The 25,995-nt window shown below is 38.8% G+C and overlaps 1 protein-coding gene and 2 pseudogenes across 3 annotated transcripts in view; 2 read left to right on the top strand and 1 right to left on the bottom strand.

Moving 5' to 3' along the window:
- Nucleotides 1-25,995, bottom strand: part of MAPK10 (mitogen-activated protein kinase 10) — a 585,543-nt gene that overhangs the window by 459,014 nt on the left and 100,534 nt on the right. Inside the window, exon 2 of one of the 3 annotated variants that reach the window (XM_032332786.1) lies at nt 23,848-23,941. The exons of the other annotated variants lie outside the window; for them this stretch is intronic. The gene's annotated coding sequence lies outside the window, so the exon portion shown is untranslated. The remainder of the gene's footprint in view (nt 1-23,847; nt 23,942-25,995) is intronic. 3 annotated transcript variants of the gene reach the window in all.
- Nucleotides 1,227-22,643, top strand: LOC116582107 (annotated as a pseudogene).
- LOC116584442 lies at nt 25,048-25,801 on the top strand (annotated as a pseudogene).

Raw genomic sequence — 25,995 nt, forward strand, 5'->3', positions numbered from 1 at the left:
TTTACTTTAGAAACTTACAAACTTACAAATTCAAGCTAAAGAACACATAATAGTCACAAAGATCAATGAAACAGAAGAGAGAGCCCAGAAATAAACCCATGCTTCTATGACAAAGGAGGCCAAGAATATACAATAAGAAAAAGACAGTCTTGGGTGCCTGGGTGCTCAGCCCATTAAGCTTCTGCCTCTGGCTCAAGTCAGGATCTCAGAGTCCTAGGATTGAGCCCCACATCAGGCTTCCTGCTTGGAGGGAAACCTGCATCTCCCTCTCCCTGTTCTCCCTGCTTGCGCTCACTCGCTTGCTCACACACTCTCAAATAAATAAAATCTTTAAAAATAAAAAACAAACAATAAATAGAAAAATCCTAACCCATGAAAACTATGAGATAATAAATCCATGTTGTTTTAAGCCTCTAAATTTGTAGTAATTTGTTACAGCAACAATAAAATCTAATACACTATATCAAATCCTGTCCCTGAACATTATAACTATGAACAGTAAATATCACTTATAGTTTGGTAAATTTATAGTGAAAGTTAGTCCTGAATGAAATATCAGTACAATATAGTTTCAGTCTCTCTCTAAATTTACAGTGTTGTGAAGAGGGAATTTTTATCCAATCTAAGATCCGCAGATACTCCAAAGCTCAAAACTTTGACATAACTCTTTCATACCACATGCTTCAAAACCTAAGCTAAATATTATTCATTAGCATTCAGAATTTGTCTAAGTTGAAACGTTTTCTAAGTGCAAGAGTCTATTTGAAAAACAATAATATTATTTAATTTATAAATGAAAGATGGGATGGGGGAGACCCAGAGTCTTATTTTATAGTAACTCAAATGCCCCATTTATATGTTTCTGCCTCTTCAGATACCCTTGGGGTGTGAATTCCACTGCTTTACTTTTTTTATGGCCAGAGACAAAAATCACAATAGCCTACCTATAATTCCTATAATTCAGATACCCTTGGGGTGTGAATTCCACTGCTTTACTTTTTTTATGGCCAGAGACAAAAATCACAATAGCCTACCTATAATTCCAGCTATAATAACATTTTCATGGCAAAACTAGTTTTATAGAATTTCACACAATACAGCTATTTAAACACTTATAACCCAGTATAAGCAAAGGTGTAAGTCAGGCTGGAGAAAAGCTCAACCCCATGGAACCTCTGGTGTAAAACATATCTCAGAGTTAGTTTCATATCACCCAGGTGTGTCTGATGCTAGGGGGCAAGGAAGCTGAAGATAACCTTAAAAAGTGTCAGACATTGGTTAAAGACTGGGGGAAGAGAGGAACAAGTGACAAAAAAATCACCAAGTACTTTCGGGTCTCGGATGATACAAATAATGCAGGTTCTGATAGGCAAGAGCAAATGACCACAAAGACACCAGGTGCTGGCTTGGAAGTGACATTTCATCGGAAACATGCATGTACCAAAGTGGAAAAGAAATGTGAGGATATTGGGCAACCGACTTACGACATAAACCCCACAACCCAATGAGGTAGCTATTAGTTTTATATCCATTTTACAGGTGAAGAGACTGAAATACAGAAAGACTGAGATGTCCAAGATCCTACAGCTGATAAGTGTCAGGCCAGGATTTGAAACTACACCATCTGGCTCCAGAGTCTGCATATTTACCCACTGTATTACTAAAACAAGTAGAGCATGCAGAGGCCCAAGGCAGAACTAAAACCATGGGTAGGAACTAAACAAGAGAGAACAGGCTAGAACCAGGAATGACTAAGGTGCCGCACAAATGTACCAAAGCAAGGTGATTCCTGTTGGGGGAAGGTAAGTAATTAGATCTTCTGTTACGTGGTTAAGGCTCAGCCAGGCATCAGATACTTAGGCTACACCTAATATTCACTTTTGCTCTAAGCTTGCAAGTGAGAGAAATTGTTGCAAGTAGGGAAGCAACTATAGGGAGAGGGCAAGAACAAAAGAAATATTTCCCTCCCTCTTCCCTTTCCCTAATTCCAACTACCTCCTTCCCTTCTACACACACACACACAGAGACAGACAGACATACACGGACACACACACACACACAGAAATCTGAAAGACTCTTTCATTTTGATTCTGATATTTACCGAGAATAATTAGAGAAAATTGGCATCAACACATCATAGTGAGGACAAATGCCAGAGAATTTCGTATAAGCTGAGTATGCCTATCAAAATAGCTTGGGTTTAACAATTAGCTTTTTCATTAATTTTAAAAGCTAGTTGCTTCAATATATAACTTGAGACAACCTGAGATGATTTATGATCTGTAAAATATCTCTTTTTGTTAATCAGATTACCACTAAATCTAATTAGATCTTTCCTCACTTGAATATTGTAGATTTTCAACTTTTAAAGTGTCCATTATGGTTTTCAGCAACAGGCCGGACTGAGGTGTATACTCTCCTCACATAACCAACCTAACAAAATGCTGGATAAAATATAAGTCCCAAATTAATTTACATAGCTGGGTAAATAATAATAAAATAGAAAGGTGAATTTTAAGTGCCTGGAATGAAGCAGGAACTCAAAGCAGAGATATAAGTAAAAAAGCAGATACACGGATCCGTAGGGCAGACCTAGGAAAGATGGAAAAAGCTTTCTACATGATAGGAAACTATGAGAAAAAAAAAATACTACACCCAACAGCATAGACAAATGAGGAAATAATTTCAATCTAGATCTCAGGTTAAAGAAAAAGTATACCTTGAGTAATTAAAACCCCAAGGCTCAACCATACTTGGATATATTTCTGAATTTAAAAATACTTATCTATTTTATTTTTGTCATAGGCATATACAAATAGACAAACAGAACCCATTAGCGATGCCAGAAAGAGACTACATATACATGGGAACAGGATACATGGCACAGATCACATTAAGAATATCAGAAGAGGGGCGCCTGGGTGGCTCAGTAGGTTAAGCCGCTGCCTTCTGCTCAGGTCATGATCTCAGGGTCCTGGGATCGAGTCCCGCATTGGGCTCTCTGCTCAACAGGGAGCCTGCTTCCCTCTCTCTCTCTCTGCCTGCCTCTCCGCCTACTTGTAATCTTTCTCTGTCAAATAAATAAATAAAATCTTAAAAAAAAAAAAAAAGAATATCAGAAGAAAAGGGATAAATAGCCAGTGAATTCTGGTAGGCATATTTGATTATCTATAAGAAAAAAAGATAAGCTTAGATCTCTATCTCACACCATACCCAAAAATACATTCCAGATAGATCAAAAACACAAATATAAAAAATCAAGTCTTTCAAAAAGTATAGGAAAATATTTTTATGAAATTTGATTAGGAAATTATTTCTTAGACATAGCATAAAAGGCACAAACCACAAAAAGAAAAGGGGGGAACTGGGAAAATTGGAATGGTAGAACACACCACTGTGAAAATATTTGCTGCCCCTCCCTACCAGGTTCAACTGTGGGAGATTATATACCCTCATCCCATGTCACTTGCTTTCACCAATAAAATGAGGGCATAGTGATATGTGCCCCTTGCAAAGAGAAGCTTAAGAGACTTCTCTTATTTGGTAAAAAATGTTGACATTGTTAAATCAGGTAGTGAATAGTAAAAATATCAAGTTTTACTGAAGCCTGTGATCCTGGAAAACAGTGATGGTTGAAGAAATCTCCCTACCCAACTCTTTCATGTTCTGGGAAAATGGCTTACTGCAAAGCAGCACTGGTCTCTACGTATACTAGATAAGACTCACAGATGCCCCTTTGTTTATCTTAGATATGGCCAGATACAGATCTTCCAAATTGCCGTTCTTTGCCTCATGAATGCTTAGCTGAAACTTTTGACCCAGCTGAAGAGTCAGAACAAAATGCATGTTAATCAAACTGTGGTTAAGCCTTTCTCCCAGTTCCAGGTCCCTGAACTTCAGCAAGCAGACAACGCTTTCTTCACACACCCTCCTCAGAATGGGCTAGCCACAGAGTAGAATGTTCTCTAATCTACTATGAAGTTTTGCTAGTCTTTCATCCCAGTTCCCCACACCTTTCTATAAAACAAAGTCCCTTTCTGCATAATTCTTGAGATGCCTGCAGATCTTACAGTCAGAACATTCTCTCTATTGCAGTAGTTCCTTTCCCTATCTTGCAATATCTTCTCACATAAATTCTCTCCTAATTTTTGATTTTTTATTTGACAGTTCAGATACATGTACTTTTTTTGCATTTTGAATATTTCATGATACAAAGTAGATCCTGAAGAACGTTTTTTGCATTTTGAATATTTCATGATACAAGATAAATCTTGAAAACCCCTTATTAAATAGAAAAAGTAGTTGACTAAAAAGTTGAAACAATTGTTTTTCAAAATGTCTTGATAAAAATGGCAATAGCAGGGGCACCTGGGTGGCTAAGTGGGTTAAAGCCTCTGCCTTCAGCTCAGATCATGGTCTCAGGATCCTGGAATCAGGCCCCGCATCAGACTCTCTGCTCAGCAGGGAGCCTTCTTCTACATGCCCCCCACCCGCTGTCTGCCTCTCTGCCTACTTGTGATCTATCTCTCTGTCAAATAAATAAACAAAATCTTTAAAAAAAAATGGCAATAGCAGATGTAGGATTAAGAATTCCTGACTGAGGGGCGCCTGGGTGGCTCAGTGGGTTAAGCCGCTGCCTTCGGCTCAGGTCATTATCCCAGGGTCCTGGGATCGAGCCCCGCATCGGGCTCTCTGCTCAGCAGGGAGCCTGCTTCCTCCTCTCTCTCTGCCTGCTTGTGATCTCTCTTTGTCAAATAAATAAATAAAATCTTGAAAAAAAAAAAAAGAATTCCTGACTGATGGATACCTGGGTGGCTCAGTTGGTTGGGCCACGGCCTTCAGCTTGGGTCCTGATCCCCAGGATGGAGTCCCACATCAGGCTCCCCGCTCCACGGGGAGTCTGCTTCTCCCTCTGACCTTTTCCCCCCACATGCTCTCTCTCACTCACTCTCAGTCTCTCTAAAATAAATAAATAAATAAAATATTTTAAAAAAAAAAAAAAAAAAAGAATTCCTGATTGACCAGGTTGGTCAGGGAACTCATATGAAATACCAGTGAAGGAAAAGAGAATGTTAAATCTGGGAACGAAATGATTCAGATAGCAGAGCACCTATCTTCTAATATAAAAAAGGGTTATTATGTAGGAGAATAGAAGTTCCCGTGTGTTGCCATTAAGCAGAAGTGTGATTAAAACAAAAACAACAACAACAACAACAAAAAAGTAGAGGTGGGATTGGTAAACAAAAATTTTAGAAAGGCTTCTGCACAATCAGATAAAGAACTCTCTAACCAAGTTGTCCAAAAGTGGAATGGGCTACTGTGAAAGCCACAAGCACTTCACCAGTGCCAGAGTCCAGACGTGATCTGTATAAACACTTAGAAAGCAAGTATTGAATGGTTAGTAGACCATGTAACCAGCTTCTGGATACTATGATTCTGTCCTCTGGACAGAAAGCACCTGAGTGAACTTTATTTGAAGAATCAGGCATCACTAATTGACAATATTTTCCAATGGCCAGTAATTTCCAGTCTCATTAAACACAAGTAGCAGAAAGAAGGTAGCAGATACCTTCCATTGGGAGCTATATGCTTTTAGAATTTTTTTTTAAAAGAGGAGGAGAAGCAAAATCAAAATAATCAATACACAAAAGAAATCTCTCTTTCATCAGATTGGGCTCATAGAAAGAAACAAAAATAACTCATAACTCCCAAACACCAGATGTAGCTATGCTTCTGTCTTTAATAGTACTGTATCCATCTTCGAGCTTTCGTAAGACCAAGAAAACTGTAAAAAAAATGTGAACTCGGGGCGCCTGGGTGGCTCAGTGGGTTAAACCGCTGCCTTCGGCTCAGGTCATGATCTCAGGGTCCTGGGATCGAGTCCCGCATCAGGCTCTCTGCTCAGCAGGAAGCCTGCTTCCTCCTCTCTCTCTCTGCCTGCCTCTCTGACTACTTGTAATCTCTCTCTGTCAAATAAATAAATAAAATCTTAAAAAAAAAAAAAAGTGAACTCCACCAAATTATGTGATGACTGAATGTTAGGGCTTTTTCTGAAAAAGTCTTAAAAAGAAACTGAATGACTGTGTCAATCAATCCAACATAATTAGACAATACAAGGTTCTGGAATAGCAAAAGAAAATGATAGCTGATTTAAGAGTTAAGCAACTCTTTTAGATTTAAAAAAAAAAAAAAAAAAACTGTTTTGCAGATTTCTCTGTCAATTACTTTCATATTCCAGGCTCCATGACCATGAAAGCCACACAAGGGGTATAATTATATTTCACAGAAGCTGTTCTTGTTTTAAATCTACCCTTAATATAAAGCAGCCAACAGAGGAAATTATATTTAATAAGACATCTGGCTTCTAAGTGAAGATGCATCCTATTTTTATTCTAAAATAATTTTAATTTTGTTTGTAATTGAAATACAAAATTGATGTCATTTGGAATTTCCTGTCCCAGAGAATTATATTTACAAAGAAAATATCAGAATACGTTCATGGTGCAAGATTATGCTTTTATGACAAGTCTGAATAGATATTTTGACATTAACATCTAGGAGAATTCAGCTTCTTTTTATTCATGGGATTATGTTTGCTTTCACCAAAATAAATAACATAGGCTATTTAATTTATCTTATTATGATGTCTTTTTATTTTAATATTTATCTATTTCCTAATCTTTTAATCTATTTGTTTTCTCCAAAGTTAATATTTTTACTTATACCTCTTTCTGTTAAATAAAATTTCTTCATCTGTTTGCATTTCATTCCCCTATTTTTTGCCTCTTTGCCTTTCCTCTTATCTGTCTCTTGTTCCTTCTTTATCTTTGCAACCAAAAGAATTCATAACTGTGTGGTGCCAAGGGAAAGAACTAAACATTAGTAGAATGAGTTACTTTGCATACAGAAAATCCTCCTTTAAGGAAAGACGAAAAAAGATTTTTAAGAAATTATCATAGAAGATAGTTAAAAGGTGAAGTGAAACAATAATAAAAAGAATGCCCAAATAAACCAAAGTAAAAGTCACACTACTCAAAGTCTAGCAATTAGGATTAGTGGCTATTACATTTACCAACACGAAGCCCAAGTTAGAAGTTCTATTTTTAGTAAAATACTTACTGATGTTAATTAAAAATGAAAAAATTTAGGGGCACCTGGGTGGCTCAGTTGGTTGAGTGACTGCCTTCAGCTCAGGTCATGATCCTGGATTTCCAGGATGCAGCCCCACATCGGGACTTCTCCTCTGTCCTTTCCCCTCTCGCTCTCTCTCGCTCTCTCTCGCTCTCTCAAATAAATAAATAAAATCTTTTTAAAAAATTAAAATATTTAGTGTTTAGAGTACAGATGTAAGGAAAATTTGATATTATGGGGAAATTATCATTAAGAAAAGGTTATTTCCTAAGTGTCCAACTGATCTATTCTTAGAAAATAAGAAATCAACTCATGAAAACTGAATCTAGTGAAACCCTCTACCCAAAGCAATCTCTTCTCAAAATAATTGGCCTTTTATGTCTTCTTCAAATTATATATACAGTCTTTCCTAAGGTCACCTGAAAAGTAAAAATATATTTACAATTTAAAATAAAGTCAATTATATGACAAATGTTGTTACCCTATAATATAAGACATTTTACCACATCATCCTTGTTATCATATATGCTATAATACAAATTTCAGGAAGATCCAATAGTCTATTTGTTAGCATGCTGAAATGCAGATAGCTCAATTAAAATGCCTGAATGATGCTTTTGCCTGCAGCAGAAATTGCTATATTATTACTGCAATGCATCTGTTATATTTTTACTTTTTTTTTTTTAAACGAAGATGAACCCAGGTGATTTCTGGATGACTCTCTAACACGAACCAAGAAGGATAATTGTAGAAACTAAAAATGGAAATAAAATATGTGGAACCTGGACTAATTCGAGAATTTTGCCTTTGAATGAAATTAGCCAATTGCTTTTCAAGAGTTTAGGATTTGTGGCAGTTATTGAGAAAATTTCATAACAACATTCATCAAAAATAAAACAATTGTCATAATAAACAATGTCATAATAAACTTGTTGCATATATCAAATACAGAAAAATCAAATTAAGTTCAGGAAGACTCAAAATTGAGTACAGGAAGCTGAAGTGCATTATATATCAAATTCTAATTTCAGCTGTTTTTCATCTTTAAATTGATGAACGTTCCAAGTTAAAGAGTTTTCCTTTTTAGAAAAATAGAACTCTCAGAAGTATATAAACTTACTTTGATAATAGAAGTTCACTTTAGGGGCACCTGGGTGGCTCAGTGGGTTAAGCCTCTGCCTTCAGCTCAGGTCATGATCTTAGGGTCCTGGGATCGAGCCCCACATCGAGCCCCACATCGGGCTCTCTCTCAGCAGGGAGCCTGCTTCCCCCCCTTCCCCCCCCACCTGCCTCTCTGCCTACTTGTGATCTCTCTCTGTGTCAAATAAATAAGTAAAATCTTTAAAAAAAAAAAAAGAAGAAGAAGAAGTTCACTTTAGTCCGTTAAAATACTTTTTTCCAGTAGGCTAATATTGTGTCTTCTACAATCTTATTTTCCCACAATGTTTTCAATCTAATAAAAACAATTCTAAATATTATTTATGGATCTTATTAAGAAATCTTCAAATACAATGACTTAGCAGGTTTATTCAATTATCCATTTATGAACATCTGAGAGGAGTAATTTGGCATTTTACTTATACAATGAGGTAAAAACAAATTGCAGACTACAAAGAACAGATAAAGTTGTAGACTGCAATACAAGGTTAAATTCAAGAAATATGTAAAATATTATATACATAAATACATAAGGAAAAAATATTCGCTGGCATTTTTCAGAGGAAATAATATCATTTCTGATTCACTTTTACTTGGCAATGAAAATACTGTTTCTAAAAAAAAAAAAGAAAAGAAAAGAAAATACTGTTTCTTTAGATGTTCTATCTAGGACCTATGAAAAGTTTGAAGTCTTTCTAAATGTTTTGCTTGGAAATAGTGGCCTTAAAATATGTTGAAACCACAAGCATTGTATTTCTATTTGGAAGGAGCCAAAACTGGCCATATTTCAACAGATATCACATAACAGCTATAGACATTACCTTAGAACAACAGAACTGAGTTTTACAAAAAGAGAAAACCACTTTCATCAAAAACTGTGTAAGTTTTCTTAATTGTAAGAAGTCTACTCAAACTATATACATATAGAGAGGTTTTTTTATTTAAAAAGAAAAAAATATCAGAAGTATTTCGAAAGGACTCAAAGGCAGAAATTACAGTCAGATTTCCATAGCTGAGTCTTAGAAATTGGACTGAGATCAGGAAGTAGTCTTTCTTCTTCCACTCTCAGCCTAGTTTTTTCTGTTCCTTCACTCCCTTGACTCAAACACAGCCATGCCTTCCAGCCCTAGCAAATTTATCAACTCATCTGCATTTCTGTGTCCAAATTAAAAACCCTCATTAGAAAGAATCTAAACTGGTTCAATCTAGGAAATGATTTGGTTCTCTCTTGTTCTGATGCCTGCCCCTGGCCCACCAGCTGAGGTCAGTAAGGGTCAGGGATTTGTAATGTATCTGTAACTGCCAAAAATGCCCTTTCCCTCTGGAAAGGAAAACTCCCAGAGAAGTGATTTGGACAAGTCATGCTACCTTCCAGAGATAAATGCTATTAACCATTCAGTATGGGTGCTCTTAGGTGGCTCAGCTGGTTGCTGTCAGACTCTTAACTTTGGCTCGGGTCATGATCTCAGGATCCTGGGATCCAGCCCAGCATCAAGTTCTATGCTCAACACAGAGTCTGCTTACCCCTCTCCCTCTGCTCCACCCCCCAACTCATGCTCTCTTTCTCTATCTTTAAAATAAACCAGTATAATCTTAAAAACAAAAACAAACAATTCAAACAAACAATTCAGTCAGGTCCCACATGTTTCTATGCATATATATGTGTCTTGTTATTCATATATGGGATCATGCACTACATATTATTTAGCAGTTTTTTTAACTTTCTCTATATCTTGTATTTATTTCCACCAGGAATTCAATCTCATCAAACTTTGAAGGCTTTTGGTATATCATTGACACTCAGTTATTTGTCAGAGCTGAATGAAGTAGCTATAAGCATACATTTGACTATTTTTCTGGTTAACATGTAAAGTTTTAAAGGTTTTTGGAGGGCAATCTCTAGCAGAGATTAAACAGTGTTAACATAGCTTGCATATACCAAGACCTCCTGAGACCAAATCCATGATGTTAAAATTAATAAACTGTTTTGAAAAACAAAGCATGTAATTAACTTACTATTATATAATGAAATGAAGCCCAAGTGAAATACTTAAATTGGAGTTATTATGAATCAGAACTCAGCAGTTGTCCTTCAAAAACATAGACATGTCCAAACATGACTCAGCAAGTTCCATTATTGTATTACTATGGTACTATTACATGGTACTATTGTATGTACCAGAATACACTGAGAATGTTTCTTGCACCAAATATCCTACTGGTCTTGAAAATATGTCTCTTCTACCTTCATCATCACCCTTGCCCACCTCACCCCACTACACCCCAGTTTAATTCACAAAACTAGAAAGCGTGCGGAAGACAAAGTATTGACTAATACAGTACTTGACACAAAGTGAGCCTTCTATGGAAGCTTGAATGAACATATAAATGAAGGTATAAATATATGAGTGAACACATTCTGACCGCTCTCCAGGAGTTTTGGTAAATACCCGCCTTCCACCCTGGCATAAGATGAAGAAAACAACGTTTGAAAATAAAGGTGATAAAAACTTGTAGCCAGGGCGCCTGGGTGGCTCAGTGGTTTAAGCCGCTGCCTTCGGCTCAGGTCATGATCTCAAGGTCCTGGGATCGGGTCCCGCATCGGGCTCTCTGCTCAGCAGGGAGCCTGCTTCCCTCTCTCTCTTTCTGCCTGCCTCTCCATCTACTTGTAATTTCTCTCTGTCAAATAAATAAATAAAATCTTAAAAAAAAAAAAAAAAACTTGTAGCCATTAGCATTAAAATCTGCTCACCATAATCCCTTCCCAAATTCAATTGGTCAAACAGAGCTCTGAGGCTGCAGAATTGTTCCTGTGAAAGTAGGGGAGTAAAAACCTTTCCCACTGTTACTCCCACCTCCGCACTTCTACAACTTGCAGCCTCCATTCCTCTTGTTTACCCCCTAATTAGTCTCCATTAAAAATATCTGGTGAGGTTCTCTTCTATTATTTGAGTGTTGACCCTAGCTGTGACACATAAAAAACCTTCCGGAAGTCTCTCTCCTGTAGTGAGTTAAATACTTAAAGAGGTTTATTTGTTCTCAAGGCTGAGCAACCACTTAATTCCATTACAATGGAAAGAGCTGTTTAAAGGCAAGTATGAACTGCTAGAAACAGGTGCCTGAGATAACAGGGCGGTCTTACCATTTTAAGAGAACAAAGAATTCAAATTAGCTGCTTGAAACCTTCTGTTGAAAACCACCAACCTGACAAGTTCACCTCTGGACTCTTGATTTTCTACGTTTTTGGCACTTTTGAGTTATTTCCTTTCACTACTTTAAAGTCAAGTGGAAGTAAGTCATGGAGTTTTAGTAATTCTACATGAAAAGCCATAGAAAAGAACAAGAGTAATGAAAGAGAAGGGGGAAATAGTGCAGTTTATTAGAAACCAAACTTCTCCAAAAATTTAAAATTTATTTCACAATACAACTAAGTATAATATTTCAGGGAGAAGAATCATTCTAAATGATGTAATGCTACCCTTGTTTATTCACAAAGATTCTTACTAGCTTAAAATTAAATTATAACAGGTATTAAAGAGGGCACTTGTGATGAGCACTGGGTGTTATTTGTACATGCTGAATCACTAAATTCTGTAACTGGAACTAATATTACACTGTAGGTTAACTAGAATTTAAATAAAACCTTGAAAAGAGGGGGTTTTGGAAAAGAAGAAGAAAAAATTTAAAATAAATTATAAAATAGACATTTTTGCTGAAATGTACACTCCTGCCTAATTTATTTGCAGGGAGATAGGACAGATGGACATTGTTTTATAACTCTTAAATTCTCTGCTGTGCCTAACATAGTGGTAGGTGATTGTAAATTGTTAAGTTGAAATTTTGTAATGATACCCAAGCTTAGTGCTACTAGTTTTCATTTCAAACAACAATCAGACCAAGAAAATAAATCCTACTTGCAGAACACAATGCTATATTAAGTCAGTGTCCTAAACACTACACTTCTTTTTTCCTTTCTCTTTTTACCCTCATTTCTACTTACTGAGAACAAGAGAGGGTGACAGGGAGACGGAGAGACAGAGAGAGAAAGCTCCTGCCATCCTAAAAGACCGTGCTTTATTCTAACAATGAGAAACTATTACCTATGGACTTTCCTTTTCCAATAAACACTGTTTTGACAAAAGAAAGGACCCGAAGCATCTACAAATTACAAAGCACGAACTCAGTCAACTTTGGGACTAAATCATAGCAGACTTTTTTTAACTCCTTACCATTAAATCTGCTTATTCTGCCAGAATGTGTTGTTGAAATTTTATACATGGAGCCCAAGAGAATAAGGCACAGTGCTCTAGCACTCTTGGATATGTCTGGGATAACAGCCTAATGAAGGATGGAAGCATGAAAATTAATATAAAATAGATTCTTGCCACCTAACAGAGATTTGAGTTTATTCGATTTCTTGTTCACCTGATACTTTTTTGTTTGTTTGTTTTGTTTTGTTTTTGTGGCAGGCATGAGATGTTCAGCTTTCCTAAGAGCTAATTCTTGGATTTGGATAGTGCAAGAAAGAATTCTAACTGTTACAGCAGGGGTTAAAATGTGCAAATGCCTGCAGCAATTCTCTCTCTGACTAAGCTGTCAAAACACTGAAATTGTGTCCCTGTTGGTCCTCGCTTCCTCCTCCAGCCTCTCCCTGCAGGGGCTCCCAGCACTGAATCTTTGTCAAAAGAGAAGACACAGTAGGATTAGCAAACTATACCTTTCTAAAAGATTGCCACCTTTTTTGTGTTCCTTGTCATGTTTATTTCCTTATGTCATTTTTGTATAATCCTTGCTGGTTCTTTTTAGTTTGATTTAGTGGGAATGTCCATATTTTGGATTAGTTAATGATTTAACAAAAGATATTACATTTGGTTAGTGATTGTGCTTTAAAAAAATCCGAATAACTGGGGACTGTCACTGTCTCCAAACCACGAGGAAAATAACCACTTTGCAGAATCACTTTATAAGTACTTCCAACTGGTAAGTGAGAATGTGGAATAAACTGTAGCAGAGAGACTTCATTAAACATGTTGCTGAAATACTAAAATGTGTACAAGGGAACAAAGGGTAATACAAAGAATGCTGAGCCACAAACATTACCTTAAAATTATAAATAATTAAATAAATGTTATTAGAATAGAATATAGTATATAATAAACATACCGTGCAAAAATTATTAAAATGTTAGAAACTATTTATTATTAAGCATCTGCCAAGAGCCAGGCTCTACTATGCCTCTGATTATTGCATTTAATCTTCACACATCTGACAGTCACTGAGCGCCTACACTGTGCTAAGTCCTGGAATACCAAAATGAAAGACTCAATCTTTGTCTCTGTAGTAGCTCACAGTCTAGGGAGGGGGAAATGACCAGTAAACAGTTGTGAAATGAGGTTCCATGGACCTCTGCACACTCACAAAGGAATCTAAGAAAGAACATCCAGCCATGATTGAAGGAGTTGGACATATTCACCAAATACCGCTTTGTGGAAAAGAAAAAAGGAGGGGGGAGGCAGGGGAGGAGGGGAATCCCAGCCTTAAAGAATGAGAGTTAGACAGAAGATAAAATGGTTGGGTGGAAACAAGAGAAAGAGGGAAGCTTCTTCAGGCCAAGGATGTAGCACTACAAAGGCAGAGAATTATGAGACAGCAATTCGTATTTGGGGGAACTACAAGTGATTGTTATTAAAGCTAAGGCTGGAAGATGAGGGGAGGAGGCATTAATGCAAGGCTTGGTGTACCATGCTAAAGAGTGTGAGCCTTTCCCTGGAGCCAGAAAAAACAATGGGATTTTTAAACAGAGTAGCTAAATAACTGCATTTTTAATTTAGAAATAATGATAATCATAGATCTCCCTTACTGAGTGCTCTTCTGTGCCATTCATTTTATATTATTCATTCTTTTTTTTTTTTTTTTTTTTTTTAGTAAGCTCCACAATGTGGAATTGAACTCACAAGCCTAAAATCAAGGCTCACTCTATGCTCTATGTATGGAGCCAGCCAGGCAACCCTATATGATTCATTCTTATTTAACTGTCTTTACCATGTTATAAGTAGGCATTATGTCCTTATTTTATAGATAACTGATGCTCAAAAACTTAAAGAAACTTGCCCAAATTTATCTAGCAGCTAAGGACAGAGGCTAAATTTCACAATGTTCTCATTTTCCCACCCTAGCTCTCAAAATAACTGTGATGTGGTTAGGAGCAGGTGCTGTGGCGACCCACTGACTGAGCTTGAATTCCCTGCCACTTTACTTTCTATGTGACTGTACAGCTTGTGCATTTCATCATCCATAAAATGGGGATAATAAAACCCATTCAAAGAGAAATGAAGATATATAAGGTGGTGCACAAAGCAGTTAGCACAAAGCCTACACCAGAACGTAATCCTAACCATCAGTAGAGTATGGTACTAGACTAGCCACTGTGCTTGCAGTGTTTTATACAGCCACGTAAATATTTTTAAAAACCAGACAAGGTGGGCATTATCTTCATTTTATAGATTTAAAAAAAAAAAAGAGAAAGAAACCTGAAACTTAGAGAAATTCAGTCACTTGCAAAAAAGACATATAACTAAATGACAAAACTGGCTCTGCTCTAAAAGGTATACTCTTTTTCATAATACAGAATATCGTGTACCAGAAACCGTCTCTTGTGCACTATACAGGATAAATTAAAGAGATAAGATAGGAGGCAGGGGGTAGAATATTTAAGAGGTTTTGTATAAACCTAAGGGAAATATGTCAAGAGAGTGAATTAAGTTAGTGTTTATGTGAAGTAAAATAAGTCAGTTAAGAGACATTGACAAGATTGAATGAATAAGACTGGAATGGCAGACTGAATGTTGAGAAGTAAAGAAGAGAACTCACAAGGACTTTCTGGTTTTTGGTTTGAGTACTGGGTAGACAATAGCCCTGAGATAAGAAGCAGGATGGGAAAAATGGAAATGTCTTGGATAATTTTTATTGATTAAATGAATAAATAAATAATTTCAATTTGGAATGCATTAAGTTCACTTATGTTCAACATCTAAAAAACATAAGCAATAGTCTAGGAAACATTGGCCAAAATTCTGTACTAAAGAGAAAGGGAATATAAATAGGTAGTTAAATCACTGCATGTGTAAATGGCATTTCTAGAGATACTATAATAAAAATAGAAGAGGATCAATGACAGAATTTTGGAATTAGGGAAGAACCTTTTTTCCACTGGACTCAAGTTAATACATGGAGGAATTCCACTAGAGTAGTGTTCTTAGCCTATTTCTCCACTTATTACATCTCACAGAGTGAGCTCTAGGGAAGGAACTGAGGACTAGCCTCTTCTTTTCTCTCTCTCTTTGACTATCAGCCTCTCTTCAGGGTATTCCTTGTCCCTGCTCCCCAGTGCCTCAAACTATGACTAGGAGCAGGAGTTAAATTCTATGGTAAGTATTTCATCATGCATTGTAAGTACCCATTCGAAGACACATTTTATAATTAGTTTTATCAGTGATGAAGATGGGGTTTTTTTTGTTGTTGTTGCTGTGGTTTTAGATTTTATTTATTCATTTGACAGAGATCACAAGTAGGCAGAGAGGCAGACAGAGAGAGAGGAGGAAGCAGGCTCCCTGCTGAGCAGAGAGCTGGACGTGAGGCTCGATCCCAGGGTCCTGGGATCATGACCTGAGCCGAAGGCAGAGGCTTTAGTCCACTGAGCCACCCAGGCACCCCTGAAGGTGGGTCTTTATCTCTATGTGTTTTATTCTTCAAATGATTTTTACACTTAGGAAATGAAGAAAGACGTGCTGTTTGTGGACTCTCTGTGGACTTTCCCAGCTCATGTAGCTGGGAAACCCAAAACTAAACCCAAAACTAAAGGAACAAGAAAAAAAAAAAAAAGGAGGCCATGAAGAAGGAGAAGAATGTACAATAAGAAAATAGGAAGAAAACCAGGAGAAAATACTGTTCTCAAAATCAAAGGAGAAAGATATCTTTAAAAAAAGTGGAATGGTCAATAGTGTCAAGTGCTATGAAGAGATCAGGGAATATAAGATCCAAAACTAGTCTACTAGACTTGGGAATTGAGAACGGATTCAAGGAAATGACAGAAACAGAAATATCATAATATAAAGAATATAGGTTACACTGATGGTCCCAATCTTTCATGCCTCCTTTTATTCTTGCCCTCTAGTAGGATTCCCTCCCCAAACTAAAGTTGGCCTAGCCGTGTGACTTGCTTTGCGCATTGCAACACTGGGAAATAGAAGTAAGCAGAAGCTTTAAAAAGTGCTTTCGTGCTTCAGCTCTCCCTCTTGAACCCTGCCCATCACCACAGGAACACTGCCAGTTTAGTGGCCAATGGATAACGCGTCTGACTACGGATCAGAAGATTCTAGCTGTCTAGAAGGAAGTGAAACACTCCTTGTGGAGTAGATTGAGTTGCCCCAGCCAAGGCCATCCTTGACCAACTAGCTCTCAGACAACCCAAAATCTGACCATCAACACTTGAGCAAGCTCCGTCAAAATCAGCCAAGTCTAACCACCCATAGCCTCATGAGGAATAATAAGTGCTTGCCACCTCAGACTACTAAATTTTGTGCTGGTTTATTAATAACAGCTAATCAGCATAGAGTAAGGTACAAAACAGCAAGCTATTGTAGGTTCTTATAACAACCTTATCTCAGAAACTCAACCAACCTAATTATCTTGCTTTTATTTCTGAGTCTCTTTAATTCTAATTATTAATTTGGCTGATTCTTTGGTCAATGTCAGACTTCCCCAGTTGACTATAAGCTCCTGGGACATATCCTTCTTCTGTTTTCCTCCTCACCATTATATTTCCCATGTCTAGCAAAGTGCCTAATGCTTAGAAGGTATTCAACAAATAGTTTTTGAATACGTAAATTAATGAATGATTGGAAGGATACGTAAAAAAATTAATAAGGAAGTAAACAGGTAAACAAGGACGAAACTGAACCAAAAGGAGTCAGCAGCTTTTAATGAGTTTCAAAAGCAGTTCCAAGAGCTTCATGGGAGATCATAGGTGTTACAGACTAACTTTCATCATGCACCCCAACCATCACCAATTCAGATGTTGAAGCCTAACCCTCAATATCCTTTGCAAAAAAGGCCTTTATGGAGGTAATTAAGTTTAAATGAGGTCAAAGGATGAGGTTCTAATCCACCAGGACTGGTGTTCTTATAAGAATAGGAAGAGACACCAGGGGTGCCGGAGCAGAGAGGAAAGGTAGTGTGAGGACACTCAAGAAGGTGGTAATCTACAAGCCAGAAAAATAGGCCTCACTAGAAACCCACCCAGTAGGAACTTTGATCTTGGACTTCCAACCTCCAGAACTGTGAGAAAACAAATTTCTGTTGTTCAAGCCACCCAGTTGATAGTATTCTGTTATGGCAGCCCTAGCAGGCTAACAGAGTAGGCTACAGATTTTAGATTCAGGAAGATAGAGTAGAGGAGGGGAAAAAAACCTAAAACTTAGTGGCCAGAGAAACTAACACAACTATATTTTAATTGAATAACCATGTCAAGGATAGGGGAGGATAAATATCACACAGAAGCGGAAAAAAAATGAACCAATCCAAGGGAATTTTGAGCACAGCATCTTGACTTTATACCCATAATCTACGGAACAAAAGAACTGCAGTCAAATTTTGAACTCTTTCTAGTAGGTTTGTTTCTCATTGTGATATGACTGCAGCAATCTGAAACTATTTTGTGGATATTGTAAGACTGAGAAGATAAATAATGTGATGATGTCCCTGGGAGCCACGTTCCTACTATGGGAAAAAAAGAGATAAAATTATGGAATGAAGTAGCCAAAGAAAGCCCTGGAAGTAGCTCAGTTAGTTAAGCAGCTCCTTTGGCTCAGGTCATGATTCTGGGGTCCTGAGATGGAGTCCCACATCCGGCTCCCTGCTCAGCAGAAGTTTGCTTCCCCACCACCCCCAGCTCACTTGTGCTCACTCTCTCTCTCTTACAAAAATAAATAAATAAATAAATAATCTTTTAAAAAAAAAAAAGATTCATCCAGACAAGAATTATGTATGGATATGAAATCTAGGAAGAAAAGTTTGATAAGAAGCAGAATATGTGCATAACCCCAAAGTATTTCGCCACATATTATTTAGTGGTTGCAAGAGGGAAATAGTAACTGTACAGTGGAGAAACCAGAAAACACTTTGATTAAGTGATCAAATTAACATCACCAATAAGGGGAAGGCAGACATCGTATGCTGCCAGTTGGGCTTCTCTAAGAAGCACACATTGCTGATGTCATATGCATCTAGGGACGTGTGATCTGAGTCCAATCATCAGAAAACACCAGACAAAACCAAAGTAATGAATATTCTATAAAGTAGCAGTCTTGTATTTTTTGAAAATAACAGTAACATCAAAGATGAAGAAAAACTGAGGAAATCTTTCATATTTGGATACTAAAGAAATACAACAACAAATTGCAATATGTAGGGTGCCTGGGTGGCTCAGTTGGTTAAGTGACTGCCTTCAGCTCAGGTCATGATCCTGGAGTCCTGGGATAGAGTCCCACATCAGGCTCCCTGCTCAGTGGGGAGTCTGCTTCTCCATCTGACCCTCTCCCTCTTATGCTCTCTCTCTCCCTCTCTCTCGCAAGTAAATAAATAAAATCTTTTTTTTAAAAAAGTTATTCAAATTGCAATATGTGATCCTGAACTGAATATCATACTGGAAGATTAAAAAGTGCTATAAGAGACATTATGAGGGCAATTGACAAACGGGATTATGAACTATAGACTGGACAAAAATATTGTTTCATTGTTAAATGTCCTGAATTTGACAACTGTACTGTGGCAATGTAAGAGACTATTATTTTTCTTAGGAAATATACAATAAAGTACTAAGAGGTCAAAGGGAATGACATTACAATCTACTTTCAAATGATTTGTTAAAAAAATTTAAAATGATGTATATTTGGAAAGAATGAGAGAAAAATATAATAAAGCAACCATGCAAAGTATGCAAAATTGTTAAATCTGGATAAAGGGTATATGGGAGTCCTCTATTATTATTTCAGCTTTTTCATTTGTTCGAAATAATTTCAAATTAAAACTTAAAATCAAACAAAGGTACCACACTGGTAGACGATATTGATAATAGGAAGGCTATGCCTCTGTGAGGGCAGGGGCACATGGGAAATATCTGTAGTTTCTCCCTAGTTATGCTGTGAACCGAAAACTGCTCTAAAAAAACCTGTCATCATTTTTAAAACATCAGTGAACAAACACAAAAGACAAAAAAGGTAAAGGAATTCTGGGTGATGTAAAGTCCACACCTTAATTTTAAGTAGATTGCTCAACAGCCTAAGTGACAGATATTATTGTCCTTGTTTTACTGAGAGGAAATTGGGCTTCAGAGGTCTCAAGATCTGATGCTACCTAGAAAAGAGAAGATAAGGCGCAGGTAAGGAGAAAATGAGCCAAGGCTCCCTTGGCTCCACTTGCCATCTTAATTCAGTCCCTGAATGGATGAGCTCACTGCAAGAAAAGCAGCTCCCTCCCACCATTTCACCACCTCCTCCCACATCGAAATGATGCTCTGCTTAGATCATTAATCATCTCATTAAGGTTCCTGTATTGGCCACATACATTGTCCTTATATTTTCTTGACATAGCTGATGATAAAGAACCCATTGTAAGATGTCTACTCCTGGCACAACTGTCCCCAACAATAAAGGAAATAATACCTTTTCATCAATGTCTGGTTTCAGCACTAATAAGTGTGACTTCTGGTTTTCTCAAGTTCCTTGCATACAATTTTATGAACTGGGTAATACCTATAATACAATTTTCCTAACACGCCAGTAACTAGATCTAGATTACTGGACTGAGTTGAAATACTATGTAGAACTAAGTCTTGTGCAACATAAAAAGCTTTTTGCAGGGCGCCTGTGTGGCTCAGTCAGTTGAGCATCTGCCTTTGGTTTGGGTCATGATCTTGGGGTTCTGGGATGGAGTCCCACGTGGGGGACTCAGTGGGGTGTCTGCTTCTCCCTCTGCCCCACTGCCCTACCCCCACTCATGCTCTCTCTCTCTCTCTCTCAAATAAATAAAAATCTTTTTTAAAAAACTATTTTTGCAATATGTATCCCCTAATCACCCACACTTCTTTCCTGTACTAGCTTTCCCTTTTCCCAGTAATTTCTGGTGTTAACTTTAGTTTCTAAATCTGCCACATTTCTTTTAACTACACAATGGCACCCCGACCAAGTTAGGGGCAGTACCACGAAGAGCTGTGAAGTAAACAAAGATTATCTTTACTGCCCTACTCTCCCCCCATCCACACCCCTGCAGTCTACACTCAGCCTAGAATCCTGCAGTAGATGGCAGAAAATGGCATCGAATCCTTTCCCTCTCTGTAGCATTATAGATCCTCCCATCGAAAGAGAGATACTATTTCCCTACCCTTTGAATCTGAGTTTGGCCATATGACCTGCCAAACGGGACAACAGCAAACACGAGGTACAGCAGAGGCTTGAAAGTACTTGTATTTATTCCCTTGCTGCACCTGGAAACTGGAAACCTCCATTTCACAGGCTTGTTGTAACCTGCTAGAGGATAAGAGACCACAGGAGGAGAAACAAGATACCCTAGCCCACAGTCAGCCAACGACCACACACGTAAGGGAGGCCATCAGCTCCAGCCAGCCTTCAGCTGACCTACCAACTTATCTAGAAGCAGCTAGAAACCACAGACTCATGAGTAAGCCCAGCTAAGACCAGCAAGAAAACCACCAAGCTCATCCCTTACCTTAACCATCCCATAGCTCTGTGTTTTAAGTTACTAGGCCTTGAGGTAGTTGTTTATACAGCAAAAGATAATTAATACAGACTTAAATAGCTCCAAGTAGGTACTACTCTCACCCTGCCTCCTGGTTACCCATCTTTATCCTAATGTCACCCACTACCCACCCAACAACTGATCCACCATCAAAATTCATTTCTTCACATTTCTACAACCTCAAAATCCTTAAGCTGATAAACTAATATGAATTAATTCATTTATAAATAGAAAATAATCCTAATTAATAATAACATTATTAGAGTATAATAAACAACATACATACACACCAAACCCCCCAAAAAAGGCCCCAAAATAAACCTTCTATTTCTTTCATCACTTTCTTGTGCAACATCATGTGCAAAAAGTTAATTCTTTTTACTTCCACTACAGATATAACAAAGTTATGAAATCATTGCTCTAACTCCTTATCTCCTTCCTTCTCATCAAATTTCCAAATGAGTTGATTAACCTTTCTCTACCAAAATCGACATATCTTGAATAATTTCCAACTTAGTCTCTGAACAGTAAAGTCCTTCCAATGCCCTTTTTCTGTCATAGGCAAACCCCCTACCTCCAATGTCAAGGTTTAACTAAACCTCAAATAACAAGCCAGGTATGATTAACATATTCCCAATATATTAACAAGTCACAAAACATTCATTTAAGCTTACAATACTTCCCTTCTGAGTAATCTATCATTGTTCTTTCCTAACTACATTTTTATAATAAACAGCACATCTGCCTCTTCTTGAAACACATCCGTTCATTCAGAAAACACCCAGTACTTGTCTTACAGAGAACCTCCTTTCTCTCCTGGTCTCCTGATTCCATCCTGCAACAATAATAATACTCCTGGCCTCCCTCCCTATCTCCTCACTTATTCATCTCAAGGGAAAGAAAGTAAGTATATGTTATCGTGGACTTTGGGAGAAAGAACTAAGCAAACTTGGCAGAGGCTCTCCTGAACCAATCTTGTTGATATCTGCCAGTGTAGGGAGGGCATGTCCTAGTTGACTCTCTACTATATTATAAGCATGTCTTCTCTGCACTGAAAGCAGCTGTCTTGCCACGGCCCTTCATCCCCTGAAAATGTACACCTGGGCAAATTTCTTCACCCTCTTCTTGGTCAGGAGCACCTCTCAACTGTTGAGTGGATCACTGTCTGCAGTGGTGCTATAACCACCAGAGACAAGGACAGATGAGAGCCTCAGCAACTTAGCAGCCCCACATCCCCTCGCCTCACTTATTCCTAGTCACAGCTTCCAAACCCCAGCACCATTTCAAGGGACATCGACACAGCAGACAAGTTCATAGGGGCTGGGGCTGCCACGGTAGAGGTGGCTGGCTCTGGGGCTGGAATTGGGACTGTGTTTGGGACCCTCACCATTGGTTAGGCCAGGAACCCCTCTCTGAAGCAACAGCTCTTCTCCTATGCCATCCTGGGTTTTGTTCTCTTAGAGGTCATGGGGCTCCTTTGCCTGATGTTGGCCTTTCTCATCCTCTTCATCATGCGAAGGAGCTGTCTCCGCCTTCCATAGCTCTTTCTCCTATGTCTCATTTGCCCTGTGTATGTTCCTTTTCATATACCTCCCCAGGCAGTCTGGGGAAAGTGCTTGGCTCAAGGTTTGACAGAGGGAAGACAAATAAATACTGTATTAGTGAGGGGTAGGGGAAGATAAGCATAGCAGGCCAGGCTCCGCCCCTACAGAGAGAATACTACTATTTTGAAGGGTTAAATTCAACTACTGAGAGATTATCTAAAAACAAACAAATAAAAAAACCAAAATAAATATCTTCCTGTTTTGATCTCCAGACCACTTGCTGAAAGGACAAAAAGGGACTAGAAACTAGGCCAGCTTCTCCCATATGAAGCCAACACTTCCGCACATTTCTCCCAGCTTTTCTACCCAGACGCAGTCCCTCTTTACAATCATCTTCCAGGAGTGGGCTTCTTCTAATTCTTATGCCCAAAGGAAAAAGAAGAAGCCTTTTTCTAATCTGAACAATGACAGCTTATATGCTAGCAGCAACCTGTTGATTTGTAGGTATCTGAGTCCTCTATCTCTTAATTGATTCACAGCTTAAGGAAAGCAATGTGTCACTTATTCGGCTTCTAAAATTCCAACACTACTATGCACCAGAAATTATGAGACACGTTAGGGAGGCAAGATGAGTAAGATAGAGTTCCTGGCTTCAAAATGCCATACAGCTAAATTCCCTAGGTCCTCAAAACCACTGTTTATTTATTTTTTGGTTATTAGTTTGTTTCTGTATAGAGAGAAAGATGTAGATTGCTCTCTAGAAACATCTACACTCTGGGCTCCCCTCTCAGAGTCTTGAAGGTTCTTGCAGGTACGGGTGGAATTTTGTGGACCAGGGGCTAGAAGAGGGCACAGTGATCATTTGGATGATGGCACCATAACTGATGAAAACAGACACAGACATAGGATTCAAGTTCCTTAAAAGCAGGTGAATAACAAAGCTTTCTTTACATACTGACAGCTACATGGCAGGAAAGACAGTGGCATGACCAAAGTGAAGGGCATATACATCTGCCCAACAGAGGCACCCATGTGGTTGATGATAGCTAAGTATTTGCTCAGAGTAAGATCCTGCTGTGTCCCTCTGAAAGCTTCATCTTGTCATTGCCATGGAGCCTTGTTATATCCTCCCAAGCCCACCCCCAAGTTCTAGAGACTCTGATTATGAATCTGAATGCCCACCAGGGCAATGCTGGTTTACCGCAGGCTGGGTGAATGAAAAGTCAGCAATATAGTGTCTCCCAGTATCTCCGACTCAGAGTTGCCTAGGTCTCCTCCTGCAATCAGTCGCAACCCTGTATGCAAAAAGATGAGAAGAGCTCGGAGATGGGCAAGGTACTAAGGCCAAAAGTGACAGGAAAGCTGAAGCAGTAGCGAGTAGCAACTTTCAAAGTAAAATCCAATCCCAGAATCCGACCAGATAAAAGGGAACCCAAACTACAATCTGGGAACAAATGAATGAGGAAGGGGAAATAACAGAAAGAAGAGGATCCTGAGCAACAACCTAGAATGTGCGAACACTACACAGAGAGCTTTTTAAGCTTGCTTTTTTATGCAGATACATTGCTCCAGTATAAGGGGTTAAGATCAAATAGACAAATAATAACTTGTTCTGACATCCCTCATAGATAATATTCTTTTTTAAACTGCAGTTTTCAGGTGTCTTCATCTTAGAGGTAATAGGTATTGTAAGTATATTTTCTTTTTTTTTTTTTAAGATCCTTATTTATTTATTTATTTATTTGAGAGACAGTGAGAGAGAGCATGAGAGGGGAGAAGGTCAGAGGGAGAAGTGGACTCCCCCATGGAGCTGGGAGCCCAATACAGGACTCAATCCCAGGACTCTGGGACCATGACCCGAGCCGAAGGCAGTTGTTTAACCAACTGAGCCACCCAGGTGCCCTGTAAGTTTATTTTCTGAACCAGAGGCAAAACATGATCCTATAGTTTATCCACATTGCTTAAAAATCAAGCCACCTTGGAAAATTTGACCCCCAAGAGTAATTTTAGAGAAAGAGAGCACATGCCTTTATTCAACACCTACAACAGTCCCAGCATTTTGTTAAGCAATTTATACTAAGCATCTCACTTAAGCATTACACAAAGAAATATGAAAAAATTAGTCACTTTGCAAATAAGAAAACTGAGGCCTCCTGGAATTAAGTGACTTGCCAAAGTCATGTGCATGGTGGTGTCAGAGGCTGAACGTGGGAAGTCTGACTGCAAAGCCCACAAGCTGAACCACCACCTCCTCACCACAGAGCTAGCGAGGGTAGAGGGATAGTTTTAGATGATAAAGGGGTGAAGGAAGAGTATTCTGCCCACAAGGGATGCCCAAGAATCAGGTGCTAATCTAGGGAAGAGAAAGGGTTAAGGGAAAGAGTTGGCCACAGCTCCTGATGTTAAAAATGCTGCTTTGGCTTCCTGTCTGTGCCAGGGCGGCGCATGGTGCACGCTGATCGATAGTGACACCCCGGCTGCGCCCTCAGGATGACCAAGTGGGAGACAGCTGCACCTGCGGTGGCGGAGACCCCTGACATCAAGCTCTTCGGGAAGTGGAGCACCAATGACATTCAGATCAATGACATCTCCTTCCAGGACTACATTGCAGTGAAGGAGAAGTATACCAAGTACCTGCCCCACAGTGCGGGGCGCTATGCCGCCAATCGCTTCCGCAAGGCGCAGTGCCCCATGGTAGAGCGTCTCACCACCTCGATGATGATGCATGGCCGCAACAATGGCAAGAAGCTCATGACCGTGCGCATTGTCAAGCATGCCTTCGAGATCATCCATCTGCTCACTGGTGAGAACCCGCTGCAGGTCCTGGTGAACGCAATTATTAACAGCGGTCCCCGGGAGGACTCAACCCGCATCGGGCGAGCCGGAACAGTGAGGCGTCAGGCTGTCGATGTGTCCCCCCCTGCACCGTGTGAATCAGGCCATCTGGCTGCTGTGCACAAGTGCACGTGAGGCTGCCTTCCGGAACATCAAGACCATTGCTGAGTGCCTAGCAGATGAGCTCATCAATGCAGCCAAGGGCTCCTCCAATTAGTATGCTATCAAGAAGAAGGACGAGCTGGAACATGTGGCCAAGACCAACTGTTGATTACCTGGCTGTGCCTTCAATAAACCTGTCTGTCCTTGGGGCAGCCTCAAAAAAAAAAAAAAAAATGCTTTGTAGGGGCTCCTGGGTGGTTCATGTAATGCCTCTGCCTTCTGCTCAGGTCATGATCCCAGAACACCCATGTTCAGCAGGGAGTTGTCTTCTCCCTCCTCCTCTGCCTCTCCCCCTGCTCTATCTCTCTCTCTCTCTCAAATGAATAAATAGAAACTTAAAAAAAAAAAAATT

The sequence above is a fragment of the Mustela erminea genome, chromosome 2, assembly GCF_009829155.1.
Source record: "Mustela erminea isolate mMusErm1 chromosome 2, mMusErm1.Pri, whole genome shotgun sequence".
NCBI lineage: Eukaryota > Metazoa > Chordata > Mammalia > Carnivora > Mustelidae > Mustela > Mustela erminea.